A 9910-nucleotide genomic window follows, 5' to 3' on the forward strand; every position below is an offset into this window, starting at 1 on the left:
TGACCTATTGTGGACATTTTTGGCTGGATCAAGAAAAAAAATATAACGTCTATGCAGGCCGGCCCCAGCTATCTGGAAAATTGATGGGCTGGCTGAAAGACCTGTCACCTCTTTTCTTCTGCTTCCTCATCCAAATCCTTCTAAATGTTACACAGTGATTATTTTAAATTGTATGTTTGGCCAAGTAGCCAAATTCTCTACTAGAGCTACTTGTCAAATGTATAATGTCATAGGTCCCTCGGTAACATTTAGACTACAGTGTGCTCCGAAGACAACCAAATTAGGACCGCATGATCCAACACTTTATAGGGTACTTACATTTACATTAACTTTCCTTGTTCTTTGTTCCCTATTGTTGAACTGCAACATATTAAGTTTGCCAGGAATGTGGAAAAACGGTTTAATTTTTTATCAGGACAATGCTCCTTCTCACACAGCACTTTCTGTAAAACAAACAATACTACTTTAGAACATCCTCCATTGTCACCAGAAGCTTTATTCTTTTCTCTAAATTGAAATTGGTGCTTAAATGAACACATTTTAGGTCAATAAATGCAGGCAAGGCAAAATCATCAGATATCCTGAAAGAACTGGCAGAAACTGATCTGCTCCGTGCGACCAGTGGAAAAGAAGACTGTATCAGTGCTTAATTGTGAATGGAGAGGATATTGAATGGGACAAGCATTAGATTTGTCATATAAATAAATAAAAGTGAGTTATTATATCAGACTCCGTGTTTACTAGACAGACCTCGTATATTAAATATTCCAGGGGGGCACTGGAGGGCAGAAAAAGTTAAGGCTGGAGTTGGACTTTAATGCTGCCATCTTTTTAAGATGTAATGTCTTCTTGGAATATATTAAGTGGTGGTGCCAACAAAAAAGATAATGAAACTGGAAGAGCTTGGAGTATTAGTTCTAGGTAAGACCTTTTCCACTACTATTGTTCTTCTGTTATAAATTTCCCTTTTTATCTGCAACAAACTTACACGAACTAAGCAAGTCATAATCATTTTTGCCATGATTTAAAGTTAAAACATTTTGTTCAGTTCATATCCAGATTTACAGTTTAGTCAGCAGGCCCGTCATTTTATAAAATACTTTTTTTTCCTCTTAACAATACTTTACTGAAACAGGGTTTGGTGATATTGTAACTGTGGCAAATATTACAAAACCTGTGTAGATTCTAATGACTTTATTGTAAAAAATTCCTGTATTTGAGCCATTGAATGAAATGGTAAAGTAACAGAATCTTTTAACTGAAAGAAAAAAAAAATACCCTTTTTGATAAAAATTAAACACTGTACCCTACAAATGAAAGGAACGTATTGTAAGTGATAATAATTACCATTTTAAAGGTCAAACTCAGCTGGTTTGGAGTAGGACACAAAGGCATCAAATTTGTTTAGAATCTGATCTATTAACAGCATCTGGCAGGAAGAACCAATGTAAAATACATGACCATACCAAATAAATTGCATATCAGTTAGATAAATTGTTATTTTTGACAAGACTTGTGTTCTCTTAAAGACAATAGAGTTGAATTACTAAAGAAAACAAATGTTGATTGAGCTTAGTAAATATGATGCATACCTTATGTCATCCATTAATGCACAATTTTCATTTTTTACTAGTTTTTTTTTATTTCAATTGGACTTAATTTGATACAGAAAATGAACACATCTTCATCTTTCGTACTAAACATTCCCGAAGTGAACATTTACTTTTCTAAATGGAAATTCTTTCCTACTGAGTTTTCCTCAATTCTACTATTAAGGGTAATGTCTAAGTCAGAGTTTATTTTAGTCCTTCGGGTAGTATGCCACTTTCTGGTTCTTCCCCAGTGAAATCATACCTCCAGCCCACAGACTGACGTTTCCTTAGTGAGATCAATATTTAAAGAGAAGTACTTGAGAAGGTCCTGATTTAATAAAGCTCTCCAAGGCTGGAGAAGTTTCACTTTCACCAGTGAACCTGGGTGATACAGCAAACCTGGAATAGATCTGGTCCAGAATTAAAAACATTTGCTAACAAATAGCAAATTACTTTTTCAAAATCCATTCCAGGTTTGCTGGATCACCCAGCTTCACTGATAAAAGTGTATCTTCTACAACCTTGGAGAGCTTTATTAAATTAAAGTATTAAAGTAAATTTAAAGTATTAAGCTTTGGTCAGGGTATGGTAGCATCCCTTCCAAGCACAAAGAAATCAGGAGGACTTACGCATTCGTTCAATAAAGAGAAATGCATAATCTTTGAAATATGTAGATTGCCAGAACCAGACATTGCCAGATATACGCAGATATATCTGTAAGATATACGTGTATTTACGGTTTCATACTGTGATCTTGATGGCCATGAGATAGCGACTACCATCATTACTGTTAACAAGGAGTCCTAGGAGTCCAAGGAGCATAGACACAAAGCTGAATTGGAACTGGCAAAAAAAATTTTCTTGGACATACATAGGATCTACATAAAAAAGATGGTTTAAAAATTCTTAAACTTTATATCAATATAAAAACTTTATATAACTGGTGCAAATTAGAAACGTATTCTTTTGGTCCATGATTTCTTTAGGACATAAGCATCTAATATCTGTTTGCTCTAACCCCACCATATCTTGTCCCCAGTTTATTAGCCTTAAACCCCAATGCCAAGTCCCCAGCTAAGGCAGTTTGACCCATCAGTGTCTTGTCCGCTGTCTATATAATAACCCCATCAACATCCATTTATTAGTGTATGAGTACTATCTCCTTGGCCCACAGTCTCCATGTCTCTTAAGCTCTCAGCAACAAGTACCCAGCATGTAGGTTCAACCAATAAGCACTCCTTCGACCACCTTCAACTTCCAAGTTAAAAAAATAAACACTTTTAGTCAAGATAATTGTATATTACACTACAAAGTGTATAGTTTGCTGGCGTCTAGTCTATTTAAGTTTTCATAGGGTCCCATACATTGTACCATGGGGAAAGTATTAGTGCATAGCAGGGGTGGTGGGATGGGAAGGAACAATAATGCCCAAGGGAGTAAGGAGGAATAATGCCCAGCTAAAATAAACCTAAAGGATAAAAAATAGCGGGGTTTACAAAAGCCAACACCATTGCTCAGTAGAAGGTGGCGACTTGGAGTGAGGAGTAATACAGCACGGTCGGTACTTGGGACGGGGTAGGGGAGAACAATGCTGTCTGTCTGAACAGTAGTATACAATAGGAGGGTGGTGGAGGAAGATAGTGCTCATGCAACAGGTGTGGGAAAACTATAAGGTCCAGGAATGGATGGGGTACCTACATACCTTGTAGTTTGTGTCCAACATTTTCTTTCTTACCTCTCTTCTAAGAATAGGTAAATTCTGTAAGACAGGAGATCACTTTACCTGTCTCTGCACAGAGAAGCAGCCAAGCACAGATACATCTGTTCTATTGTCTTGTTTGGCATGTTGAGATACCCCTCTAGCTATGATTTTATACTTTATTGATTTTGTTTTCAGTAACTAATATTCACACTCTTCTCTTGCATATACAGTCCACTGTCATAACCCCTCAAGTCCTCTTCTGTGCATACTGCCCACTCTCATACCCTTTGCACTGTTCAAATGTATATACTCCCCACTGTCAAACCTTAAACACTTCTCTGCTGTACATACTTCCCTTATACTCTCTACACTCCTCTCCTGTACATACCCCTCCCCAATCATACCTACTGTCATAACTTCCACACTTATCTTCTACACATACTGTCCCCTGCCATATCCTCCACACCTCCCTCCTGCATAAACCTCTTCACCTTTTATATTTTCTGCATGTCCCTGTTGCATGTACTGTATATTCCATACTTCTCTCTTGAACATTCTGTCCTCTTGTGAGGAAAAGCTTATCGAGTTTCCATGTTGTGTGTCACCGCAGTATTCCACACAATCTGTTTTGTCCTGCAATGTCACTTGCACCAACAAAGAGAACTAAGAAGTAGCAGCAGCCCCTGCTGCCCTTTAGCCGTGCAGGCTGAGATAGTTCACTGGCATCCCCTGCAGACACGCTCTGTGCACAGCTGAAGGGGATTCTAGAGGCAGATTAGTTCCCGACTCTATCCTGTGCTGCCATTGGCTGCTGGGGCTTTATATCCTCTCTGCTCCCAGTCACCAGTGCCCGGTATAGTGTTTAGCTGGGCTAATCTGTGGCGGAGAGTTTCCTGTCTGATTTACTGTTGCTGACCCTGCCTTTTTTTGACCCTGTGAGTTTATGCTGCCTGGACTGACCGTTTGCCTTTCACCCCAACTCTGCTTGTGTTTTGCCCTTGTGTACTTTGTTTGGTGGAAGGATATTCTGTGTATGACCTCTGCTCTGTATTCTGGACTTGTATCTGTTGGAATCTTGGTACTGATTTATCTGTGGGCTCCTGGTCCTCTGCCAGCTTCCCCAGGATCCATTCCTTGTCCCCTAAGTCCTGGGGGCAACCGGGAGCTGGGAAACGCAACCAGTCTCCCGAGTCTGAGCAGGGGTTAGCTGTGAAGAGTGCGGTGCTAGATTGGGGGACTGGTGCCTAGGCCTTACACCTCATGCTTTTTTAACTTCTCTCCTGATATACTACACACTGTCATAACATCTGTACTCTTCTCCCACCTATACTGTTCTCTGTCATACCCTCTGCACTATTTTCCTGCACATACTACCCCCTTCCATGTATTCTAAACTCTTCCCGTGCACCTACTGCCCACCGTCATACCCATTGCACTCCTTTCCTGAACATACTGTCCGCTGTCATACTTTCTGAACTTCTCTCTTGCATAATGTGTCCAATGCCTTACCCTCTGCAATGCTCTCCTGCACATACTACCCACTGCCATGCTCTCCGTACTTGTATCCTGTACATAAACCCCCACCTCATCAAACGTTCTGTACTTCTCCTCTGCATATACTGCCCTCCCCTTATTCTTCACTTCTTCATTAACCACCCCCTATGATACCCCATGCTCACCTCTCCTGTATATTCTGTATTCTTTCATTCCATTCACATTTTCCCCTGGTAATTATGTGAAAGCTGTCCAATGCTCACTTCTTCTTTTATCTGGAACCATTTTTTATCTTGAACTACAGATATAAGTTGTAGAAATTTAGCAGAATTCCAATGGACAGAGCTGACACCACAAAAATACCGCATGCTTTTATCCCACAACTACACTAACAGCTAAAAGCATTTCTGATAGATCAACAAGTATTTTTCTACTCTGGGCACTATCAAAAAATAAAACCTTGGATTTTTTTGCCTTGGATGTCCCTTTATTAATCTGGACATTCATTTTTACAGCTGTACTTTTTGTACAGTATGCAATCATTTTACTTCAGCCAGAGACCATCTTGTGCTGTGGCATGTTTAATGCATGCAATTATTTGGACAAAGAATAACGTGTTCCCTGATCCACTTGCCAGCTCATATTTTGTTCTCCTGGTTTAATGTGGATGTGTTAAATGGCTCTGTGTGCAGGCAGTCAGCGGGAGACAAAACCCCTCAGTCTTCATTAAGAGGCAGACTTGGCTGCCAAAGCACACATGAAGGTCTAACAAGCTGGATCAAGTTCCTTGCCAAGACTAAATTCACCAGCAATCCTTTATTTTATCTATAGCTACCTATACATAAATGACAGAGGTCTAAAGGAATGGAGAGCATGCTCTATATATTCTATATGTCCAAAGAATAAATCAGTCTTTTCACCTTATGATCACAAAATAATTGTATGAAATTCACAATGGGTGAACTGCACTGGGCATCCTGAGTCACTTACTCCAGCTCACAGTATCCAGAAAGAATGACTTATCCCTGTCTTTTTGTACAAAACCAATGCTGGAGAATGTTTTCCAGCTCTGCACTGTACTGAGTTTTTCCATCTAATATAATCTTAAAGTGTATTTTTCTTATGGATACGGAGTTACAGCCCAATTCATGCTGTTACACATTGCTTATTCCACACTGCCCTATTCTGTATGCTGTGCTGTATGTTTACTATACTACACCATCTCATTTTGTATGCTGTCCTGCATATTCCCTAGCCACAGTCTTACTCCATACTCTGCACTGTACATGTTTCATACTACTTATTCTGTACTTCATGCTGACTGATGATTTTGTATATTGTGCTGTATGTTTCTTGCTGGGCATTCTTACATTGTGCATTCTGTACAAGGTTTTAAAGCAGGGTTGTCCCACCTTTTCCATCCACGTTGCATATTATTCAACACTTGGTAAGCCAAAATGATGCACTAGAATGCCATGGTTTAACCACCTTTTGCTGACAGTGGAAGGGACATGGCAAGCTAAAACCCTAATTCCCCTTAATAGGCCTGCATAGTTCTTGTGCCTACAATGTATGCTTTCATTACTGCCCCAAGTTCAGGAGTACATAATGTAAAAAGTGCTTCAGTTAGGAGTACATAATGCATGGAGTGCAGGGGACAGGAGTACTAATGCATGGAGTGCAGGGGTCAGGGGTAATAATGCATGGAATGCAGGGGTCAGGACTACTAATGTATGGAGTGAAGGGATCAGGAGTACTAATGCATTGAGTTCAGGGGTCAGGAGTACTAATGCGTGGAGTGCAAGGGTCAGGAGTACTGATGCATGGAGTGCAGCAGACAGGAGTACTAATGCATGAAGTGCAGGGGTTAGGAGTACTAATGCATGGAGTGCCGGAGAAAGGAGTACCAATGCATGTAAACGACATCCAACCCCTAATGCAAACTACTTCCCGGTACAAATCCTTTCTCCCACCTAGCCCAAATCCCCCTTTAAATAGCATAGCCTAGCACACTGCACTTTCACTGCGGCCAAATCTGAGCACTTCCACTGCCACAACCTGACCATGATTTAGCTGTCCAGTATTCTGTGGACCCCATCGTTATTCAACCCATTGGTTATCTTGTGTGTTGAGAAAAGAATGAAGAGTGTAGGCATAAAGCCGATGCAAAAGAAAGAGTGTCCTGCTTAAAAGAGCTACTTTCAAAAGGGCACCTTTGTGGCAGCAAACAGGTCTGGTTTAGCTTGGAAGGAGGGCAGGCACAACTTGGCACCAAGAAGAAACACTAGGTGGCCTGCATTTGGCCCTCAACCCATATGTTGTACAGTGGAGCATTATAAATTTCCTATTCCATGGTGTCCTATTCAGTGCTTTCCCCTGGACATTTCCTAGTCTGCACTGCTTCATTCTGTAGGCTGCGCTTTTCATTTCCAATTGACATGTCTGTAGATTGTCTTATTTATCCAGGTCATTATATATGTAGTTGGAGTTACACACGTTCCACTGGATTGTTCTTGTAATGTTGAAGATGTTTTACAGCTTTCCAAGGCACTGCATCTGATGCAGTAGCTTGGAGAATTAAAAAAAAAAAAAATTTATCATTGCAAGATCGTTTCGGAAGAATGTGACTACTACTGGTGATTTTCTATTCACCCATACTTTCTGTAATGAAAAAATACCCCTCAACCTCCTCAGGTTCTATGGGACTGTTCCAGGTTTATAATGTAATGTCGGTGCCCCACCTATACAGGCAATATCTTGTAGCTAAGTAGAACACTTATTTCTGTGCTCAATTGCTTTGGCTAACATGATCTTCCCAACAGACTCCTCTTAGTCCCAGCATAGAGGAAGAATCAGAGAGAGAAGCAGAGTAGGACACAGACTTCAGAAAAAAGAGGTAAGTGTTTTCTACAAACCACCAGAGGAAACCTAAAGTATGATACTGCCACCACCATGCTTCACTGTGAGGATAGTGTTCTTTGGGTGATGCGTAAGGGTTGTAAGATGGAAGCCTTTTCTTACAAAGGAAAGCATCCAGGTCCAGATCCACCAAAAGCATGTGGAAAAAATGTGTAATGGTCTGATGGGACCAGGGGGAAGGTTTTTGACCAATGGTACATGTGGAGCAAAAACAACACTTTGCATCACCAAAAGAACACCATCCCCAAGGGGAAGCATGGTGGTTGTAGTATCATGATTTGGGGTCACTTTTTTTCAGCTGAAGCTGGGGCTTAACGTGGAGGGAATTATGAACAGTTCCAAATACCAGTCACTTTTGGCCCAAAACTTTCAACCATCTGCTAGAAAGCTGAAGATGAATAGGAAAGTCACCTTTGAACACAACATTGACCCCAAGCATACATCCAAATCAACAAAAGAATGGCTTTACCAGAGTCCAGACCTAAATCCAATTGAAAATCAGTGGGATGATCTGAAGAGGGCTGTGCACAAGAGATGCCCTTACAAGCTGACAGTTTGGGGCATTTTTACAAGGGAAAGTTGGCAAATATTGCAGGATCAAGAAGTGCCATGCAGATAGACTGAATGCTATGAATAAAAGACACCTATGCAACCATCTCATCGTACTTTTTTCAATCAAATTGTACAGGTTATAGGTCACAGTTGGCACATTTTTGAATGAAATTCACTTATGTGCAATAAATATATCATAACAAGAAAACAATTTCCAAGTCAAAGAAAACAAACCAGTAGAGTACACAAATTTTAAGGTCATTTCCTGAATAATTCATCAGAGTATGTTTGACCAATATATTCTATACTGAGATATATGTTAGGTAGTATGGCAGGTTAATATAGCCAATGTTTGTTAAAGATGAAAGATAACCATGTAACACCTCTTAGCCCGACACGTTTCAGCATACCGCTTCTTCAGGGGTAATACCAAGAGCAGTCACATTCTGAAAACAAGTAAATACATATTTAAACATTAACATATATTGCTATAATCAGGTTTTTCAAGTAAGATAAGTAATGATGTATTTATATTGTGCCTAAATATTGTGATAGAATGAATCTAGGAAGAATTGCATTTAGTGTAGAAATAAGTATGAAGCTAGCAATATGGTATAACACAGTATGCATTATGTGTAGGTGTCATACATAACACAACTAATGTAAATATCTTTTATGAAGATGAAAGCAAATAAGAGTCATAGTAAAAACAAACACATTTAGGCTATGAGTTGGATGTTTATAGAAGGTTCAGTGGAAAAGGATCGGTTCTGTGCTGTACCTAAAGTAAGGTTATTCATGAATTCATGATTATTTAGAGGTTGGGTAAACTAGTAATAGTATATGGGTCCATATTATATTAATCTTGTAATGTAAGGTTCTGAACTTACTTGTCCCAAAGGTTTTGGCCCAGTTTTCTTAGATATTGCATTCAAAGAGAAAAAAAGGGCCTTTTTTCCTATTCCAAGCCAGTAATTCTGGATAGGTAGGAGCCTATAAGGTCTAATATAAAATAGTATTAGATTAATGAAGGGTTTGATACAGGGGTATGCACATTTTTACATCCACTGAAACCTTAGGAACAATGCCGGGGATGTCATACTCCATGCATCAAGAAGCCTGTAATTTAAACTCAAGCTTTATCAAGACTTTTCGGACGGTCAAGCCAGACCCAGTGTGTGGGTTATTCTGGGAAACTTTGTCTATACACCATATATTATTTCCATGTTGGCAAGAAAGAAAAAAATGTTCATGTTTGGCAATTGCAGATAAACATTGCTGAGTACACTAAAAATAGATAATTTGAAATAACACTTCATCAGACAGTAACTTTGGTAACAATTGGATTTTTTAAGCAAACTGAAGTTTTCTTTTAACAGTATTTAGCAGCTACTAAATAATTTTCCATAGTGGGAATCAATGTGTATGAAGAGCCACCTGGTGGAAGTTCGTGGAATTACAAAGATATCAATAGCTGCTGGATTTAATTAGGTCCTGTTTGTTTTTGTTTATTGATTTCTCCTTGGTTACATAAAAAATAATGAGTGTGCTGAGAATAAATCAAATTCAAGGCAAATAGCGAATAAACATGTACAAATTGCTGGTTTTCACTCAATAAATTCAATTGTTTTGCAGCCCAGCTGGGAATACA

Source organism: Pyxicephalus adspersus, chromosome 3 (genome assembly GCF_032062135.1).
Source record: "Pyxicephalus adspersus chromosome 3, UCB_Pads_2.0, whole genome shotgun sequence".
NCBI classification, from domain to species: Eukaryota; Metazoa; Chordata; class Amphibia; order Anura; family Pyxicephalidae; genus Pyxicephalus; species Pyxicephalus adspersus.